Source organism: Prionailurus viverrinus, chromosome A1, assembly GCF_022837055.1.
Source record: "Prionailurus viverrinus isolate Anna chromosome A1, UM_Priviv_1.0, whole genome shotgun sequence".
Lineage (NCBI taxonomy): Eukaryota > Metazoa > Chordata > Mammalia > Carnivora > Felidae > Prionailurus > Prionailurus viverrinus.
In genome coordinates this window covers 45,652,472-45,672,087 of record NC_062561.1, presented here as the reverse complement: position 1 = coordinate 45,672,087, position 19,616 = coordinate 45,652,472, and positions in this window count along the sequence as shown.

Sequence of the window (19,616 nt, the reverse complement as noted above, 5' to 3'; positions counted from 1 at the left end):
ACACTTCTCTTAGTGCACATACATGCCCACTTCTGTGGGACCACCCCTACGAGTGTACTTTGGGGCTCATATGGCTTATAAATTTTCACCATTAATATATGATGCCTAACTAATTTCAAAAGGATATAGAAATTATATTCCCACTAGCAGGATATGAAAGTTCCTATTGTTGTAGATATTCACCAAAGCTTGATATCGTAAGGTCTTCGTATTATAGTGATTTTGATGGATATGTAGTATTTTATCTCACTATCTATGTGTGTATTGTCCAGAAATATAATTAAACATTTCTACTGTGTAAGAATACTGAAGAAAATAATGAGAGTTTTATGGTATAAAAGTACTGTTTGAAAAATAAAAATATTTTAAAATTTTCATAATTTTATCACAGGAATATTACCTTTTTTTATCAGTTGGAATTTGGCTGTGTTTCAATTGATTAGTGATATACATTACAAAACATATTCCTTTTTTATTTTATTTATTTATTTTTGCAAAACTCATCTTGAGTCCTTTGCTGGAAAAAAGTGTATTAGTATTTCCAAACATAAAATGTTTGGATAATTTTTAATTTGTATTTATGGTAGTCACTTTCAGTATGTTACAGATATCTGTCATTGCAACATCATATTTAACTTCCTACTAAACACTTCAGTTCACTTGATTCCAGTTACAGCCTTTAATGAATACAGTTGACCCTTGAGGGATGCCTGGCTGGCTCAGTGGGGAGAGCATGTGACTCTTGATCTTGGGGTCATGAGTTCAGGCCCATGTGTCAAGTAGAGTTTACTTAACATTGAAAAAATTTAAAAAATATACAATTGACCCTTGAGCAACACCGATTTAAACTGTGTGGCTCTATTTACATGTACATTTTTTTCAATAAATACTGTATAAATGTGTTTTCTCTTCCTTATGACTTTCTTAATAAACATTTTCTTTTCTCTAGCTTACTTTATGAATACAGTATATGATACATGTAATATACAAAATATGTGTCCAATGACTCTTAATGTTATCGATCAGGCTTCCAGTCAGTAGTAGGCTATTACTATTGAGTTTTGGGGCAGTCAAAAGTTGTAGATGAATTTTCAACTGTGCAGGGAGTCAGCACTCCCAGCTGCCACATTGTCCAAGGGTCAACTGTACTAATTGACTGTAAGTACCTGTTAAACCATTTTCTTATTGTTTAATTTAGAAAATAGTCTGTATTTCAATATGAAACTCTAAAGTTATTGGAACGTAGTTCAGGCTATCACTTTGCACTTTCAGAAGCTAATTTCAGTGTAGGATATTAATCTAATAGTTCTTGCCAAATAAGTTTCCCAAAGGCACAATTTTCCTGGGTCTGAACAAATTAAATCAAACTTCTGCATGACTATTTGTGGAAATCTTTTCAGAGAAACACCATAATGTCAACCAGGGGAAAAAAAAGAAAAAGAAAAAAGACAAAAAGGATTTTACCTTGGAGGAAATGAAATTGTCACTTTCTTTCAACAGTTCAAAAAACTAATTTACTACCATGCCACATACATGATACCCAATCTTCATGCAGCAAAGCCTGCTCTCACATCCCACACCCTTGTGATAAAGGACAGCATTACCCTTCCAGTAGTTCAGGGCTTGAAGTGAAAGAAACTTGCTGAGTCATTTATGCCCTTTGATAGTAATGTGTTGTGGCAGAAGTCATTGTCCTAGCCCCTGAGGGTGTTGATGGTTGAAGGCTCTCTGCTGACTTCTCTACTTGTGGTTTACCTTAACTGAAGAACACTGCCTTGCTCAAACTTACGCTTGCTTCCTGGAGCAGCCAGAATCCAATTACTGTTCAGTGTGGAGTATAAAAGTCCAGATTCCCCTAACTTAGAGTACTTCCATATGATCATCCAGGGTTCCCAGGGGAACTAAGACTTCTGTAATGACTTCAACTTCTCCACTCTTCCAAATCCCATTTTAAGGTATCTTTACAGGCACTCTTCCTAAAAAAGATTCCCCAGTAACTTCTTGCATGAATCTCCTTCTCAGAGTCTACTTCCCAGGAAACTTAACCTACAAAAGTTAGTGCCAGGACAGACCCTAAATAAACTAGAATTTTGGAGCTAGATCATTGTCATTCAGTTGGCAATGAGGGCACCATCACTGGCTGTAGGTGTCATGTTCTCTGTCCCCAGAGTCCTAATGTCATAATTCATAGTTATGTCCATAGTTCACTATGTAGGCACAATACAATTCGAATTTTCACTGAACTGAGCTCACATAATGATAGAAGAAAATGCACTGGCTGAGGCAACATATCATGCAATTGAATGAATTGGGCAGAAATCTTATTTAAAGAGAAAATGGAATCAGATAGTTGTTGCAATAAATGCTGTGGTAAATGTTGTAATAAATGCTTTGGAGGAAGACAACTGGAGGGAGAAAGGCAGAGGGCTCCCTTGAAAGCTATAAAGGACTCTCCTCTCCTGCGCTCAGCAGAAAGAGCTGAAGACTAGTCCTGGAGCTCAACCAAAGGAAAATCAGGCCTCCATAGAAGCTTACATTCTTGGTACTGGCATCTGCCTCACTAAAGTCAGGGGCCTGATTGGGGAGTGGGAGGGAGAACAAGGCATGGATTGGGATCATCTTGGTTGATTCACTTGAAAATCTTAAATTTCCAGAGTTTACTGAGAATCTAATTTCTCTGCAAGTATGCCATACATTTTGCTGCTAAAGGCTAGTGCATCCTCTTTCTGGAAGACAAAGAAAATCCCTCTTCTTTTCAAGATAAGAAATGCTTCCTATTCTCAGAAACTATTCTCAATATTTAAGCCAATAAATAAGGTTAAGTTGAATATAGCCTAGCCAGAGTATTCCCAGAGCCAACATGCATTCATAGGTGCCAGAAAAATACATGTGAGACTGGACTGTGAGGGTGCTGAATCAAGAGATGTGTGGAAAACAAAGTTGACAAGGGAGAGTTTATCAATATGCAGTTTAACACCCCAGCAAAGACACTTAGAGATGATGCTAACATGCCCTTAGGATGGCTATTAGAAGCATGAACAAATAGTTGGACTAATTACACAAAGTAAAATTACCAGAGTGCTATGGCAAGTGGTAGAAGAAGGAATCAAAGGCTCAGAGAATCAGATGTGATAGAGTGGGTATATGTATGTACTACATAAGATTGGGAAATTTACCATTTGACTGTGTCTTGTAATAAGGCCTGGGGCACATTGGATTCATAAAATCAATCACAGCTTCTTTGTGAAGATAGGCACCATAACCAAGATGGCTCTTCACAGTAGCGCAGGGCTAATGGCAGGAGATGCAGAAACTGAGCTTCCTTGATAGTGATGAGGTTGATAGGAATTGTAAACCATAGAAGCTCCTTCAAACTAGCTCTGTGTCATTTATACAAGAATCCATCTTTCTTTGAGCACTTTCTTATTTTCTGGTGCAGATTTCCCAGGCCCATTTTATACTTTGCCCTAACCCAGTCATTTCTCTTAGAAGCCCTATGTCTTTTTAGTGTGCCAAATCAAATTTAGAAACCAATGTCTGAATGTTAGGTGTGCTCATTGTTTTTGGGGTATCATTGTTCTTGGGCACTCTAAGTGGACAGAGCAAGGGGATGTAGATATTCACACACATGTGCATGTGTACACACATACAGTATCATCCGTGTTTATTTCTTTTTTTTTTTTAATTTTTTTCAACGTTTTTATTTATTTTTGGGACAGAGAGAGACAGAGCATGAACGGGGGAGGGGCAGAGAGAGAGGGAGACACAGAATCGGAAACGGGCTCCAGGCTCTGAGCCATCAGCCCAGAGCCTGACGCGGGGCTCGAACTCACGGACCGCGAGATCGTGACCTGGCTGAAGTCGGACGCTTAACCGACTGCGCCACCCAGGCGCCCCAGTGTTTATTTCTATATTGATTGCATATTGTACATCATCATCAGGCTCCCACTGATTAATTCTATGCAACACAGCAGAGTTTATTCTTTTTTTCCCTTTTCATGTATATAACTTCCTTCTCTAATAAATACCTGACTCACATTATCTTTAATATATTTAATTATTCAATTAATCCATCTATATTCGATAAACCCTTGGTGCTTCTACTCTTTCCCCCATCCCTCAAAGATACCTTTTTCAGCTCACTCAGGCTCTGGCAACCCGCAACAGGCCACCACTTCAAGCAGTCCACATGGACTATGCATGTTCTGATGCTCAGATGGATGTCACCTTAATCTGCACTCTGATACCCTCCCTGGTGAATGCCCTCGTCACTCTGCTTGGGCTCCAGCACAAGTTGGAGATGAAATTGGGTCATCCTTCATGGATTCTTTCCTCACATTGCTTGGGTGCTAATTTTCTAAGCTGTGCTGACTTCCAAAGAGCTGTCCCTCTTACCATGTCTATGTGCCAACACTTCCCAGTAATTGGATCCACTTATCTACAACTCTGCTCTAGATTGTTCTACAAAGACGTTCCTCTCAACTTTCTGGGATTCTTGTACTCCATGTTGGATTACCTTTCTTCCATTCTACCACCCCATGACAGACCACTCTCTTACAAGAATTTGTTCTTTATTCCACTTAGGCTCCAATAAACTGCCTTCCTACACTGGTGTCCATTTCACCCTCCCGGAGATCCAGTACCCTACACCTGGCCATACTGCCTCCACCTCTGCATGGGCAGTCTGACTCTGCTCATGCTTTCATAGACTGTGCCAGGCTACTTTCCTTTGCAGTAGCCCTTCTTACTAAACTTGAGCTTTGATACCATATGCTGGGCTGCCTGTGTATTTATCATTCAATATGTTACCAGGCACTCTGCCCTTACTCACCAACCCCCTGCATAAGCATACTCCTCATGTGGGTTGTTTTAACACCTTGCTTTAGGCAGCCTATATCCCCCTTACACACACACACACACACACACACACACACACACACACCATGCGCACACACTCATACAGATACTTACTATCTTCTACCCCACCTAATGGCTTTGGAATGATTTGTCCAGGTAGGGAAAGACAAAGGGATGGAAGGAAGAAATGGAAAAGTAAGAAAAGCAGACAAAGAAATGAGGAAGAGGAAGAGATCTTATATTCCACCCCCCCACCCCCGCCACATTGTATTCTAAAAGCTCTATTGTTCTTTCTTTTACATGTTAGATTTTTTTGTTCAACATGGTTTGAGATAAAGATCAAATTTCAGGTTTCTTAGTTTTTTGTTTTCTTTTTTAGTGTGTCTATCCTATTGTTCTAGCATCATTTCCTAAAAAGTCCATACTTTGCTCTTCACCTTGAAGAGCCCTTCAGTTCTGAAGTAAATTAACTTTCCATGAAGACATGTATCTATTTCTGTGCTATTTTATTTCATCAACTTCATTACTGTAGTAGTATTATAATTCTTCATATGTAGTAGCATCATCCCTCTCACTTTGTTCTTTAAAAAAAATGTATTTATTTTTGAGAGAGACAGAACATAAGCAGGGGAGGGGAACAGAGAGAGGGAGACACAAAATAGAAACAAAGCAGGCTCCAGGCTCTGAGCCGTCAGCACAGAGCACGATGCAAAGCTCAAACTCACGAATCACAAGATCATGACCTGAGCTGAAGTCTGACGCTTAACAGGCTCAGCCACCCAGGTGTCCACATCCCACTTTGTTCTTATTAAATATCTTTGCTGTTTATGGTCCCTTGCACTTCCATATATATTTTATAATTAGTTGCCAAGAATTCCCTCTAATATCTATCTACAGAACAGATCTGTAGATAGTGAATTGTGTCAAATTATTTTTTTCTGAAAATAACATTTTATTTACATTCTTTAAAGATCTGGTCTATGGCTTTACAAATCTAAGTACAGTCATTATCTTTCATCATTTATATATATCATTACTTTTCCATTTGTCTTAGTTGAGAAGTGTATTAGGATAAGCTAGATTGTGCTTCAATGATAATATCCTCCCCCCTCAGATGTTAAAGCAAATTTTCTCAAAGTACACAAATCATTTGACTCCGTATCATTTTAAATAACACACTAGAATGCAGAAAAGTTTAAACTTTCTGGAAAAATATTCTAAAGTACAATATTAATGTATATTCTACAAATTGTTGTTTAAACACCCATCTTTCCCCCAGTAGTTTCTTAATTTGTCTGTAAACTTTATGTACTGCAGCATTTTTCCTATACTTGAAAAATAAACTCTATTTATTGGTTAAAAAGAAAGTGAACTAATTATTTTCCCTTTTTAGACCTTTGTTATGCTTTATTGATTCTAAGTGGTGTGCAGAACTTTTCTAAAACTGTTTATAGAATTTATTTGTAGAGTTACTTGCAGAGTTTATTTAATCTGGAATAAAAGAAATGCTTAACTATAACTAGAAAACTACCTAGGATTTCCTAACTTTTATCTGTTTATTCATGCCAGATCACCATTTTTTTTCCTAGCTGCAAAAGTATGTCCTTATTTAATAAATATTGGGATTTTGACATTTTACTGTTACACCTGCACATTGTCAAATAAACCTTCTCTCACTCTGTTTTCATTTGATTTTTTTTTCTTATACAAATATTCAGTCCTGAAGGTGTCATTCCTAGATTTCTTGTTTACTACCATTTCACACATGTATCAGAAAACTTCTGAAGGTGTCTTTCCTATAACCTAGAGTTTGTGAAGTTCACCTGATACTAAGGGAAATGTTTACTTTTTTTATTGGGCCATTAATTAAACATCAACCTGGGATCATCCTTGCTGGATTTTTTTTTCTTGTCTTCAGTGTGATCCTGATTATAGTAAACAGAGTACAATATCTTGTGTGTAGGAGAGAGTGAAAAATTATGATATTGATTTTGTTCTAATCACAAATATTTTTTAATGAATGAAAAGTTTACTTAATGCAACAACCACCAAAAGTAGTGTATTCAAATGAAGTGATTTATTTACATTAGTGTGGCTTTGTCATAATGTAATTACTCAAAGTGTAATCCATGCATAAATCAAATTAATTAATACCATAAAACAATAGCCACAACAATTCCAATTTTTCCAGCAATCTTAATCAATAATATGAAAATGAGAAAACAAATGAAAAAACAAAACCAGCCTCTGTCAAAAGTAAGTAAGCACTAGTAGTCTAGAAAAATCAATTACCATATAAACTTGATTTATTCAGTAGGTGACACTTCATTATTATATCTGTTTAACTATGTAAAATTAATAGTAATTGTAAGCAGAGTAATTGAAAATACAAAGGAAAATATATAAATGAAATGTTATTGTGCAAGTTCTTAACTGTTTTTTTAGAAAGAGGATAAACACTCATCTATGACTTTAAATTCTGAACTTTTACTGAAACTATGTTTCAAGAATATCCTATAACCTTTTTTAAGTTTCTTTAGAACCTTCAAATAATCTGCGTTATAAAATAAAATTAACTGCTTACAAGTGTGGCCCATTTTATATAAAAATCTATAATAATTCCCCAAATTAAGAATCTTTGAAATCTAAGTAGACCTGTCCAGCTTTTGATCATATTTCTATTTGCGAGGTATGCAAGGGTGGACCTTTACTGAGTTATTATGGGTTTCACATTTAGTTGATAATATTTTCATTCTTCTTAAAAACTTGTATTAAATATAATTTTAATTCCAGTACAGTTACCATACAGTGTTATATTAGTTCCAGGTGTACAATATAGTGATTCACCAATTCTGTACGTTACTCAGTGCTCATCGTGATAAATGTACTCTTAACTCCCATCACCTATTTCCTCTATCCCTTCACCTACCTATATGTTCATTCCTGAAAAAACTTCATCAATACAAGCTGTTATTAACAGATAGTTATCAATTATTTTCCTTCTCATAAATGAAGACTTTCTTTGTCCAACGGTTTCTTATTCCGATCTAGTCTGAGGCGCTAAAGGTATAAATGGTGTTTTATCCTACTAAAATTGCTTAATATTTGTAAGGACACTTTCTTAGTGTATCCCTTGTTTTATTTTACCTATATTACTTGAGAAATTATTGTGATTTTTATATATGGAAAGTACCCCAGAATGAAAAGGCATAACTTTGGATAATTGTGTTATTTAAGATTAAAGCACTGGAGGGGCGCCTGGGTGGCGCAGTCGGTTAAGCGTCCAACTGCAGCCAGGTCACGATCTCTCGGTCCGTGAGTTCGAGCCCCGCGTCAGGCTCTGGGCTGATGGCTCAGAGCCTGGAGCCTGTTTCCGATTCTGTGTCTCCCTCTCTCTCTGCCCCTCCCCCGTTCATGCTCTGTCTCTCTCTGTCCCAAAAATAAATAAACGTTGAAAAAAAAATTTAAAAAAAAAAGATTAAAGCACTGGAACTGGATTACTGGTGTCAAGAGATGAATATATTTCCTATATTTGAAACTATGTTTTACATCTGTTAGTGTTAGAGATGGATTGGAGTTGTCAACAACTATGCTAGAAGGAGTTAAAGCCCCTGCATCTGACCTAGGATACATTTACGTTCTGAGAACAAATAGTAAACAATCAAATATTTGATGCAATGCCTATGTGCAAAGATGAGGAATAAAATGAAATGTAAAATTTGGTCTTGGGTACCAAGGAATTCGTGGTTATATGGTAAGATCAGATACGTGTTTATTTATAAATTTATATGAATATACTTCTGATTTCAAGCAAGTTAAAGAGTCATCCAATGAAAGCTACAGAAATTAAGTGTTACCGATTTTTTAATGAAAGGTATCATGCTTCCAGCTAGGTTGTTCAGGAAGCTTCCTGAAGGGGTAGAAACCCGAGTTTCTCAGAGACAAATTGCCCCAGGCCTGACTTAATTGCCAGATATTTGCTATTAGAATTGAATTCCAGGAATCAGGTCTAGGTCAGGATAGGAAGCATTGATGGTATGAGTAAAGATACAAACCTTTTCTGGCACACCAGGGTGTTCACGGGACCAGAAATGATGACAGAAACAATGAGACCAGAAAGTGTGGTAACACAAGGGAGGGCCATATGCAAAAGCTGTGGCAAAGGGTACTTCACAATAATAAAAATAAATGGTGCTGGAAAGCTGTGGATGGTGTTTGTTCCTCACCACCCAGGAAGTGGGTCAGTACACAGGGAAGGATTTTTTAAAAAGTAACCATTCTAGGAGTACCTGGGTGGCTCAGTCAGTTGAGCTTCCAACTTCGGCTCAGGTCATGATCTCACAGCTCGTGAGTTCAGGCCCCTGATCAGGCTCTGTGCATCCGGCTCTCAGAGCCTGGAGCCTGCTTCGGATTCTGTGTCTCCCTCTCTCTCTGCCCCTCCCTCACTCATGCTCTGTCTCTCTCTGTCTCAAAAATAAATAAAAACATTTAAAAGATTTTTAAAAAGTAACAATTCTATTTAAATGGATCCCAAGTTTTGCCTTAAATTTTGTCAAGCATCTTATAAAATCAAATGTAGCCCATTTATATGACTGAATAGGTTGACATGTGTCTTAAATGGTATCTGAGTATTAGGGTGAACACTGAAGAACGAGGTAGGAAATTTGAATTTTATTCCCTTGGTAACAGAGTCTTCTGTACCCTGTGTTACCCAGCTTCCCCACAGTGGTATAATATAGCAAAACAGTAGCACAACATCACAAGTAGGATTTCAACAGACATAGATAAGAAAGAGAGCATTTCCTTCACTGGAAGGAATCTTCATGTCTATTCATAGCCATACCAACTTCCTTCCCAACACTTCATTAACTCCAGACGATCACTAATCTTTTTTTTCATATCCATAATGTTGTCATTTAATAATGTTATATAAATGAAATTACACAGTATATAAATACTTAGGATTGGCATTTTTTGTAACTCAGCATAATTCCCCAGGAAACTCTTCCAAATTTTCATGGATTACAATAGTTCATTACATTTCATTCCTTAGTAGTATTCCATCATAGGGGTGTACCATAGCTTGCTTAAACATTCCTTCATGGAAGGACATCCAGGTTGCTACTTCTAATTTTTGACTGTTACGGATAAAACTGTTGTACATATTCATGTGCAGGTTTTATGTAAACTAAGTCTTAATTTCTCTGGACTAAAAGTCCAAGAGTACAATTACTGGATCATATGGTAGTTGTATGTTAAGTTTTACAAGAAACTATCAGTCTGGGGCATCTGTGTGGCTCAGTTGGTTAAGTGTCCAAGTCTTGATTTCAGCTCAGGTCACGATCCCAGAGGCACAGAATCAAGCCCCGCATCAGGCTCTGTGCTGATAGCCAGAGCCTGCTCGGGATTCTCTCCCTCCCTCTCTCTATGCCCCTCGCCCACTTGCTCTCTCTTTCAAAATAAATAAATAAATCTAAAAGAAAAAAAGAAATGGTCAGTTTTCCAGAATGACTGTACTGGTTTATATTCCTACCAGCAGTGTATGGATGATCTACTCTCTCTAAGATAGAATCACCATTTTTTTATTATAGATATTCACAGAGGGAGTGTGGCAATATTCATTGTGGTTTTAATTTGCATTTCCCTAATGACAAATGATGCTGAGGATCTTCTCGTGTACTTATCTGTGTATGTGTAACCCTTTCAGTGAAATATCTCTTCATATATTTTGTCTATTTTCTAATTGGACTTTGGTTTTTTATGGGTGAATTTTTTGATAGTTGTTTATATATTCTGGACACTAGCCTTTTGCTGGATATGTGACTTGCAAATATTTCCTCCTAGACTGTAGCTCTTAACAGGGATTCTCACAGATCTGTGTTAATTTTGATGAAGTCAAATATATCAAGCTTTTCTTTTATTTAATGAATTATACTTTAGTGTCAAGTCTAGGAATTTATTGCCTAAACCTAAATTCCAAAGATTTTCTCTCATGCCCTTTCCAAAGATTTTATAAAATTTATATTTTATAGTGTTACTATTTATACCTACAACACACAATCTATTTTGAATTAATTTTTGCATAAGCCGTAAGACTTAATATCTTTTTCATAATCTCCATTTTCCAATTTCTCCAGCAACATTTGTTGAAAAAGCATATTTTCTCTAACGAATTGATGTTGCTTTTTGTAAAAAGAAAATCAGTTGGGGATATGTGTCTATGTATTGTTTCTCAGTTGTGTTCCATTGATTGACGTGTCTATTCTTCTACCAATAACAGTCAATTTGGTAAACTGATTCCGCCAACTTTATTCTATTTCAAAATCATCTTACCATGTTCTAATTGCTTTGCATTTCTTTATACATTTAAATGTTTTTTAATGTTTATTTATTTTGAGAAAGAGAGAGAGCACAAATGGGGGAGGGGCAGAGAGAGAGGGAGACACAGAATCCAAAGCAGGCTACAGGCTCTGAGCTGTCAGCACAGAGCCCGACATGGGGCTTGAACTCATGGACTGTGAGATCGTGACCTGAACCAAAGTTGGATGCTTAACCAACTGAGCCACCCAGGCGCCCCTCTTTATACATTTTAGAAAAATCTTTTCCACAGTTAAAAAATTCTTGTTGGGATTTTGATGGGACTTGTGTTAAATTTATAGGTCAAATTTGGGGTACCTGGGTGTCTCAGTCAGTTAAGCTTCTGACTTCCCTTCGGGTGATGGTCTTGCAGTCCATGAGTTGGAGCCCCAGGTCAGGCTCTGTGTTGACATCTCAGAGCCTGGAGCCTGCTTCAGATTCATTCTTTCTTTCTCTCTCTCTCTCTCTCTCTCTCTCTCTCTCTCTCTCTGCCCCTCCCCAGCTCACACTCTGTTTCTCCTCTCTCAAAAATAAACAAACATTATTTTTTTTTAATTTATAGGCCAATTTGGATAAATTGACATCCTTATTATGTTGAATCTTCTAATCCATGAACACTGAATCTCTTTTGTACAGATTTTGGTATACAGGTCCTATATGTTTTGGTAGATTTGCACCTAAGTATTTCATTTATTGAGTGATTGCAAATAATATTGTATTTGTGATTTCAGTAACTATGTGTTCACTGAGAGTGTATATAAATACATTTGATTTTTAATTTTATACATATCAAATATTTTACCATGTTATCCATTTTTAGGTTTACAATTCAGTGGCATTAATTAGATTCACAATATTCTACAACCATCATCATTAGCTACTTGCAAAACATTTCCATCATTGCAAACAGAAAATCCATAACTATTAAGAAATAATTTCCAACTCTCTTCAACATCTGGTAATCTCTAATTTACTTTCTGTCTCTATAAATTTGCCTACTCTACATACTTCATATAAATGGAGTCAAACAACATATAGAGTCTCTTTATCATGTTGAAGAAGTTCTCTTCTGTTCTAATTTTCTTAAGAGTTTTTTTATCTTGTTTGAAAGTTGAAACCTGAAAACAAATGTTTTTCTTCACAAACTGATGAAGTCCTACAGTTTCTATTCTTTAGTTTGTTAATATGGTGATTGTTTGATTTTCAAGCATTGAACCAGCCTTTGATCACGGACATAAGCTCTATTTGATCATGATTTATAATTCTTTGTATATAATGCTGAAATCTATTGCTAATAAGGATTTCTATATCTATGTTTACAAGGGGTATTATTGGCCTGTAGTTTTATTTTTGTGTGCTATCTTTGTCTGGTTTTGGCATCGGGGTAATACACGCTTCATTCTCTCCACCATTCGTTTTATATACAATATCCAGCGCTTTTAGCTGTACATAGTGATAATAATAGACTACAGTGTATCTACTCTATCTTCCTGGAAGTATAAGTCCTATAAGTTTTTTGAGCAGTATTTTAGTGGAATCTACCTGAGCTCATACTCTTAGGTTATGCGTAATACAGTAGAGCTCTGTTTAAATTAAAAAAAGAAAAAGCCTTCCAGTTCTCATCTTTAGTCTAGGCATGACCTTTGACAAACGATTACCTTCTGTGACATTCAGTTTCTTATTCATAAAATGGGAATAAGCCTGCTCTCCTCAGAGGACCTTTATGAAGATTGATATTGCATCTAAAAAGCCTTGCATATGGTGTAATCTCCCCATATGATTTTTAAAAAGTAAATTTAACCAATTCTGTAGGTAGCAGATGTTCCTGTAAAAAATGTGGAAAAGTTACAAAAGCAGAAAAAGTAGACAATTGACCTTTTCCCCAACACTCAAAATAGTCTACAGCTAATATTTTTGTGTATTTCCTTCTAGCACTCTCCAAACGCTTAGTGTTCTCTCATACTATGATAATGCACTTCTAAAACAAAATATTTCAGCTTTTAGATAATTCATATGGCTTTATCTGTTAGGTCTACATTAAGACTTTCACTACTTCTATCCTTGTTTTAACAAAGATTCTTAGTAAACATTGTGTTTAGAGAGACGTTACTTATACATACTAACTGGATTGTTTCAGAAAGAAATGTTTGTGCACTATAATTATAATTTGCATTTCTTAAGTTCATATAGATGTCAGATACAGTGCCAAGTGTTGTTTGTTCACAATAACCCCAGGAAGTGGTTAATGTTATTTTCACTGTATAAGAGCTAAGGAAATGTAGGACCAAAGAGCCCACACTTTGGTTCGTAATTACATGCCTAAAAAGTGGTGGGGCTTGTGTCAAAAAGATCTAGGGTCTGTTTGAAACAAGGCTTTTCAACAGCCATGGAAAGGACTAGGAAAGTGAAGGTCAGGAGAAACAAGGTATGGCAAGAAAGTCTCCAGTGAGGCTTTCAGGCATCTTTGATACAGAAATAGGCAATTCACAGAAGCTCCCAGGAAGCCACTTAAGACTTCAAGTCTGTCAGCCATCTCTCTGTTTACAACTGCTGCCAGAAAGCAGTGGCTTCTCCTTCCCTCCAGGATTTCGTGACTCAAGTCATTTTTCTTATTTGTCTGTAATGGCAATAGCCACTTTGAGCCACGTTGAGCTCAGTTTGGCTGCCACTATAATGCTGTGAGTAGTGATTCCATTTCTTTGTCAGATAGAATCAGGTTCAAACATCAAATCTATGTCAGTTCATAGACACAAAACCTCTTGAATGGAGTGGAAGCTGAATTTCCTTCTGAGGAAGGACTCTGAGGTACCGTCATGAATATGCACTACAAATCTTCCTCTTACCTTCCCCAAAGTTACGTGGCACTATTTATCAAAATGGCTGTACTCTGTGGAATGGTAAATGCCTCAACTCTTCAGAGATTAATAGACACTGGCTGTGGATTCAAAGTATTTCCCAAGGTTACCCTATTCCTTTGAGGTCTATCAGTCAGATGAGAATGGTATATGGGTACTGACCTATCTTTTAGTAATCTCTTTGGCTCCTGAATACATAGTTAGCATTGACACATTTGTCCTTCATTGGCATACTGACCCACAAAACAAGAGTAATTATTACATTATTTGTGCTATCAATATTTCAAAAAGAAATGGCTTTTATTAGGATAAATAAAGCTATTTTTTGAGCTATTAATTGAGCTATTAATTGAGCAGCTATTAATTGAGCTATTAATTGAGCAGCTAATACATGGCAGGCTTTATGTGTAACTGTGAAATCTTCATATCACAATAGTTAATGAATTCCCAAAGCTTCAGCATAATAACTTGTCCTTCTTGCCTCAATAATTACGATTTTATAAATAGTTACTTTTTCTTATCACTGTGAGAGTCCTAAAGGGAAATTTTTCATAAAATTAAATGGCAGTATACACCTCCAATCAGGTTGCTTCTCTAGCCTTACCCCTTGGTTTTTGTTTACATCACTGTTATTTCCTGAAGTCCTATTTGTATCTTGCTATACCATTACTATGTTCAAGGTGAGCGTCCCATGAAGTATGAAGAATTGTCCTTAATTTTCTGGACGTCTTTCTCCTGCCATCCTGACCATCAACTTCAATTGTCTCTATGTTCCCACCATGTAAGGCTGCATCTCTGCTAATCTGATATGGTCATCCAGTGATGATGTCTTTCAAGAAGGGAGAAATAAATAAATCTCAGGGGAAGGAAACATAAGAGAATGTTAGTGAGCAGACATTTTGTAAAAGAATTGCTAAGGAATGTTCTTCACACAGAATAGAAATTATACCTGATAAGAACTTGAAATATCATGAATGAAGGAAGAAGAGGAGAATGATAAATATCTGTGCAAATATAATAGACTTTTCTCCTATTGAGTTCTTTAAAATATGTTTTATGGTTGAAAGCAACAATTTTAATATTATCTAATGGGTATTTCAATGGATGTAGGTATATTATACAAAATTCTTTAGGAACAATGGGGCTGTATGAAGGAATCTATATTGTGGTAAAATTTCTACTTCCAAACTGAAGTGGCAAATACTAATTCTAAACAGATATGCAGAAGTTAGTATACACTTTTGACTACTGAAGCAACCGCTGAAATACATAAGAGAAATATTCTCAAAACCATGATAGATGAGTTAATATAAGTTCTAAAAAGGTTGAAATCACTGAAAAGATGACAGTAATGTAGAAATAGGGGAACACAAAACAAAAGAGAAAACATAGAAAGCATGACGTATATACAAAGGTATCAATAACTATATTACATATTAATAGTATAAACACAACATTTTGTTGAATTTCTTAACATGACCCAATTTTATATTCTTTATAAGAAAGTCACTTCAAATACTGCTAATTATAGGTTAAGATAAAAGGATGGAAATAGATTTATCAAGCAGGTACTAATTAGAAGAAAACACTAAGTGGCTATATTAATAGCAGACAAAGTAAATTTCAGAGTGAAAAAAGAAATACCCAGGGATGAAGAACATTATGTAGTGATGAAATGGTCAGTTTGCCAAGGAAATATGATAATGATCCTAACTGTGAGTACACCTAGTAATCAAGCTTCAAAGTACATAAAGCAAATGCTGACAGAAATGAAAGGAAAAATATACAAATCCTCAATTATATTTGAGACTACAACAATAGTCTCTCAGTAGTAAATAGAACTGATACATCATCAAGAAAAGATGGGGCACCCAGATGGCTCAGTCTGTTAAGCAGTGGACTTCAGCTCAAGTCATGAAGTCATGATCCCACAGTTTGTGAGTTCACGCCCCGCTTCCGGCTCTGTCCTGACAGCTCAGAGCCTGGAGCCTGCTTTGGATTCTGTGTCTCCCTCTCTCTATGCCCCTCCCCTGCTTGCACTCTCCCTCTCTCTTGCACTCTCTCGCACGCTCTCGTACTCTCTCTCTCTCTCTCTCAAAAATAAATAAACATTAAAAAAAACTGAACAACATCAGCAAACAGCAGGATTTAATTGGTATAGAACATACAACCCAACAATAGCAGAATAAATATTCATCACAATTGCATGTAGACCATTCACCAGTTTGCCTGCCTATATGATAGGTCCTAAAACAAAACTTAACACATTTATAACAACTGAAAAAAAATTAGAAATATGTTTGCTAAACATAATAAAATTAAACTGAAAATAACAGGAAAATATACTCAATCAATTGGATATTAAGTGACACCTAACTAATCTATGCGTAAAGGAGAAAATTCCAAAGGAAAATAGAAAATATTATTTACTAACTTAAAATAAAAACACTAAATACCAAATTTGTAAGACACAGATAAAACAATGCTTTGAAGAAATTCATAGGAATGCATGAATTATATTAGAAAAGGCAACGGTCTGAAATCAACATCTTAAATTTTCAACTTAAAAACCTAAGAAGAGTAAAATGAGTCCAAATCAAGCTTAAAGGAAACAGACAGTTAAGATAAGAGAGGAGTTGAATTTAAAACAAAATCAGTAGGGAAAATCCATGAAACCAAAAACTGATTCTTTAGAAAGATCCGTAAAATTGATAAACCGCTTCTAAGAGTAGCAGAAGACACAAATTACCAATACCAAGATTGAGGGTTATCTACAGCCCCACAGACATGAAAAGGATAATAAAGGAATAATGTGAAAAACTCTACACACATGAATTCAACAACTTAGAGGAAATGGAGCAATAATTTTAAAAGTACAGACTACCAAGACTAGGGGTTGATATGGTTAAACTAGTAACCTTGTAAGTATTAGTGATATTAATTCATACTTGGGGCACCTGGGTGGCTCAGTCGGTTGAGGGTCCAATTTCGGCTCAGTTCATGATCTCACAGTTCGTGAGTTCTAGCCCACGTCGGGCGCTGTGCTGACAGCTCGGAGCCTGGAGCCTGCCTCGGATTCTGTTTCTCCCTCTCTCTCTGCCCATCCCCACTCATGCTCTGTCTCTCTTTGTCTTAAAAATAAATAAAACATTAAATTTTTTTTAATTTATACTTAAAGATCTTCTGAAAAAAATATATCCCAGGCATAACATGTTTCTCTGGTAAATTTTAACAAACATTTAAGGGAGAAATAACACCAATTCTGCTCAGTTTTATCCAGAAACTGGGAGATACAGGAACATTTTAAAACTTATTTTATGAGGCCACCACTACTCTGAAATGAAAACCAAAAATATTATCAAAATAACGTAGACCATTATTCTTGAATAGCAGAAATACCAACAGAAATACCACAGAATATTAGCAAATGAAATCCAGGATGATATAAAAGGAATGAACCATGGCCAAGTGGAATTCTTACAGTTAGGTAAGACTGGTTCAGTTTTTAAAAATCAATCAATGTAATTCAAAAATTTAAAGAAAGAAAACACAAAATCATATCAATAGATATAGAAAAACATTTGACAAGATTCAGTATCGATTCATGATGAAAACTCTTAGCATCCAGGTTTGCAATGAAACTTCTTCAACCCAATAAGAAGCATTTACAACATATTTACAACAAATATCATACATAATTGTGAGACAGTTTTTCCCATAAGATTAGGAGCAAGACAAGGCTATCCAGTTTTTCCACTCCTATTTCTCATAGTACTGTAACTCCCAGCCAAGCCAATGGACAGGAAAAATGAATAAAAGTATGGAAATTAGAAAGATGGAAATAAAACTGTTCCTATTCACAAATGACATGATTTTCTGTGTAGACAATTACAAGAATGTACAAAAATCCTCCTAAAATTAGTGAGCTTAAGTAAGTTAAGGCTACAAAATACAATGTAAACACACAATTAATTCTGTCTCTATATTCAAGAAATGAAAAATTGGAAATCAGAATTTCAAAAATCAGAATACACACACACACACACACGTAGCATATACATAAATTACTCCAAAAACATAAAACCAAGTATTTTAGACATCACAGAAGGCCTATATAAAAGAGAAAAATACCATGGAAAACTCAACATAGTAAAAGGTCACTTCTTCCTAAACCAATCTTTAGACTTAATGCAATGCCTATGCAAATATCAGAGTTTTATAAAGATACATAGAATCTAAAATTTCTATAGAAAAAAAAAACTAGTGGTGGTAAACTTGAAATAGAAAAATGTTTGAAGAAACACACTACCCAATTTTAAGAATATTTAAGAGGGATGCCTGGGTGGCTCCGTCGGTTAAGCATCCAACTTTGGCTGAGGTCATGATCTCATGGTTTATGGGTTCGAGCCCCGTGTTGGACTCTGTGCTGATGGCTCAGAGCTTGGAGCCTGCTTTGAATTCTGTGTCTTCCTCTCTCTCTGCCCCTCCCCTGCTCACGCTGTCTGTCTCTCTCTCTCTCTCTCTCTCTCTCTCTCTCTCAAAAGTAAACATTAAACAAATTTTAAAAAAAAGAATATTTAAGAATAAAGCTACAATAATAAAAAATAGTGTGGCATTGGTAAATGGATAGACACATATATAAATGGAACAATACAGTTAGCCCAACATAACTGTGGACATTCAAACTTTGACAAAAGTGCGAGTTTGGGAAAATTCGAGCACTTGGCATAGTGCTCCATTTACTCACATGTCATTGAGACAGGAAGCATGTCGTTGGTGTTGTCCACCTTGTTACCAGGCAGGGGATTAACATTGGTGTATCTCTGGATGGTATCTCTGTAGATGGTCCAGAGTAGTCATTCTAATATTTTCAACAGTCTAAGATTAACATGTAATGGATCCAAAAGTTCCCCAGAGGGAACTCAGAAGTGCAGAGGGAATCTTTATCAGCATAGGCCTAAAGCTGACACAGTAAGGATAATTTCTGGGAGATATCAACAATAAAGGCTCCATTGGGCTGGGAGATTTCAGAAACAGCTGCCATCAGAATTAGGCAGGACTCCATGTTGAGTCAGACCACCACACATAATTGTAGAGCAGCATAGAACACATACTGATACAGTGGCATGAAACAACAGAGCCCAACGAAGAACCATGAAACAGCAAAAGAAAACGTGAATTATCCACCAGTTCTCTCCCCTCTTCTAAGAACCTACATGAATTTTCTCTTGAATCCTATGTTAACTTGGGAGGCTGGGTCAGTGGGGTGGTGGGTGGGGTAGACCATTCATTCCAAGGGGAAAAAAATAACACTGATTAGTTGGAAGTTTGCATTGGTATCTTTGAAACCAGTGTTTGAGTCTGTTTCCTTAGAGTTGTGAGGGATCAAATAATATGATACTAATATTCTCATGTGTCTGCTAAGTAATATTTGTCATCCAGTCATTATGAAAACTGCCCTACCAGAAGGTTAATAAGTTAAAAGCAATATTTTCTTGGGGTTAGATTTCATGATAGATAATATACATTTAGCTAATTGTTTTGTTG